We start from the raw sequence: 3,509 nt of genomic DNA, 5'->3' as shown, positions 1-3,509 counted from the left end.
GTGGCGGGGATGACATCCGGAACCGGTCCTGAGCCTCCGCCGTATCGATCGATTACGCCGTTAAGTGAGTGTCCGGTGCGGGCGTGTAATCGATTGTGTTGTAATCGATTGTGTTGTAATCGATTGTGTTGGGGAGACAAAAGTGGCAGGGGGCGTGGTCATGGCAACACCACCCCTCGTGCGCAGTGCTGTTAGAATCTATTAAACGAAAATGTTTTTATGTTGATTTGAAGCTTTCGTGACTGCAGGAATCCATACTCTTTGGTTCTTTCGGTAAAGTCACGTGGGTATAAAATAAAAATATACCTACGTGACTTTACCGAAAGAACCAAAGAGTATTTTTATGTTACCAGCTATCGAGCTCTTTATCAGAAGAGACCTGGCCGCCACAAATGATAGCCCAACAAAGTGGCTTGTCACGTGGACATTGTTAGCAGCCAACGACTCTAAACGCGTGCTGATTCTAAATGTGGAGAGAAAAACCGGAGCACCGGGAGAAAAATCCACGCGACTACGGGGAGAGAGGTCACCACAAACTCCAAATATACAGCAGCAGCAGGCGTCAAGGTCGGGATCGAACCCACGACCTCCTGCGTACCAGGCGAAGCAGTTAACATCTCCTAGCCACCTCCGTTTGATAGGGGCCTCGGATCTTCCTTGAAGCCCTCGAGCAACCTCCTCCATCATCCCGGCAGCAGCGTGCAGCCTCCACCAATCACAGGATGGATGGGTGGAGGTCCCCCAGCCCCCACCCCCCTTCACCACGTGCTTCCCCCACGAACCCTGCACTAGACCCAGAGCTCCGCCGAGCGGCCGGCTACAAACATGGCCCACGTTGCATTCAGGTGACGCGTGGAGCGAACGAAACTGCGATTCCGAGTAAGCGGCGTGCATCATCACAGCACGCGTGTGTACTCCGTGACACGCGGCCAGCTACAGACGGGGCCCACGTAGCATTCAGGTTGTACGCGGAGCGAACGAAACTGGGAATCCGAGTGAGGCGCTGGGTTACGATTCCAGCTCGTTCGGAATTGCAGCTGCTGCAGTGGTTACGCGTACACCGATTCCCGAGTACCATCAACACCACCATCATCATCACACACCGGCTCTCTTGTCTCTGCACTGGCTACTCAGTCAGGTATCGAGTGGACTCTATGATCATCCTGCTGCTACTGCTGCTGATCTACAAGGGCTCTCAGTGGGGTCGCTCCCCAATATCTGCAGGAGCTGATCCACGTTTACTCTCCTGCGAGGGCCCTGGGATCTTCGGATCGCCGTGTGCTAAGGACTCCAAGGTCAAGGCTCTGTCCCTGCAGGGCTGATGGGGACGTTGCTAGTGCAACTCCCAGGCTATGGGGCAAAGCGCTATGGCTTTGTTAATAAGACAATCGGAGTCGTTGGAGTTGTTTAAGCGCGATCTTGAAAACTCACCTCTGTAAACTGACCTTTAACCTCCGCCTAGTCTTGGCTGTTGAACCTGGTTTGGAAAGGGTGGGTGAGAGGGTTGGTGAGAGGGTGGGAGAGAGGGTGGGTGAGAGGGTGTGTGGGTGAGTGAGTGGGTGAGAGGGTGGGTGAGAGGGTGTGTGGGTGAGACGGTGTGTGGGTGTGTGAGTGGGTGTGTGAGTGAGTGGGTGGATGTGTGGATAAATTGTCCTTCACCCTTCGGTTATAGCCGTTAACCTTTTTGGTTTCATAATTTCCACACACGGGGGCGCATTGGTGGCATCTCCCGTTTAAATGCGTCATATAAATGTAAATTATTACGATGTTTAAAAGGCGAATCCAATATGAGTGACAATTATGCAAATAATAATAACAAAATACCGCAGACGAGTCAATGTCTCATTCGCATATCCATCTGGCTACAAATGAAAAAAGAAACCCCCTCTCCTTTCAAACGACCCATCGGCCGCGCGGCCTTCTGGGAGTGAATAACTTCAGCAGCATTGATTCGGTGCAAGCAGGCAAACTCCCTGGGACCGGTTTCGACATTCGGTGTCTCACTAGGCAGCGTCATTGCTGATTGTCAATTGTCAGACGTTAAAGATACAGGTCCTAAATAATAAACATGTGTTATAGAAATTAAACCGCGAATATGAATTTAAAATAAATTTCCCTGTCTCGCCAAATAAGAGAGCAGCGCCACCTCGCGACTTATTTATCTTTAAACTACTCAACAATGTTTTATTTAAACTACTCAACAATGTTTTATTTAAACTACTCAACAATGTTGTTTTATTTCACCAGCTAAGGTCCACAGAGCGATGTAGCGCTTTTTCAGAAGCGACCTGGCCACAAATGATAGCTCAACCAAGTGGCTTATCACGTGGACATTTATAGCAGCCAAATACACGAAACCGCATGTTTAGAAAAATCCACGCGACCATCACGAGAGAGAGACACGCAAACTCCAAATATACAGCAGGCGTCAGGGTCGCGATTGAACCCACGACCTCCTGTATACCAGGCGAGGTAGTTGACATCTCCGAGCCACCGTGGCGCCCCGCAAGTCGGCCCATCGGCCTGGAGTTACCTCCACGGGACTTTCCACGTGACGGCGGGCAGCCGGGCAGACCGGTGTCTGGACACGTGGGGCGGCCCGACATGGTAGCGACGAGTTTGTGGATCACCCAGTGTTGTGACCCCCCCTCCCCCATCCTCTCACATCTTCTCGTAGGCGTCGAGGAAGATCCGTCAGGAGAATGCAGCACAGCAAAGTGTGGACTCGTTTCCTTTATGCTTCTTCCCTATGGGATAGCGTGTTTCTCCCTCGCACGCGTGGGATTTCTGAGGTTGCCCGCGGTTTCCTCCCGCACGTATTCATCATCACTCAGTAATTGACTGTTCAGCTGTGTGCGACTCAGTTCGCATGAATGTTGCCGCGATGTGAACACAGATTATTGTTAGTACTCTAAAGGGACGGGCTACGTCCATGTATCACTGTATGCCAAGCGAGCGAGTGACTTTGGAGTCGGGGAATTCCCCCCAGTGTGAAGCCATCGCTGTACAGATCCACGACTCCACCACGAGGTGGAGCTAGGAATACACGAAACAAGCAAACAGGACAACCTACCAACTCACCTATCTCCCTACACACCCACCTAAATACATTCCCACCAACCTCCCTATATTCCTACTCGCCCACCTCGCTATCTTCTTACCCACCCAGCTCCCCGTGTTCCTACCCACCCACCTATCACCCTCCCCACCCACCTATCACCCTCCCCACCCACCTATCACCCTCCCCACCCACCTATCACCCTCCCCACCCACCTATCACCCTCCCCACCCACCTATCACCCTCCCCACCCACCTATCACCCTCCCCACCCACCTATCACCCTCCCCACCCACCTATCACCCTCCCCACCCACCTATCACCCTCCCCACCCACCTATCACCCTACCCACCCACCTATCACCCTACCCACCCACCTCGCTATGTATATGAGATCATCAAATACCAGAAGTGAGAGAGAGCCGTGACTCAGCGATGCTTGACACGAGCGTT

This window comes from Lethenteron reissneri, chromosome 35 (assembly GCF_015708825.2).
Source record: "Lethenteron reissneri isolate LAM-NWPU_2019-01 chromosome 35, ASM1570882v1, whole genome shotgun sequence".
NCBI lineage: Eukaryota > Metazoa > Chordata > Hyperoartia > Petromyzontiformes > Petromyzontidae > Lethenteron > Lethenteron reissneri.
This window is presented reverse-complemented; position numbering follows the sequence as displayed.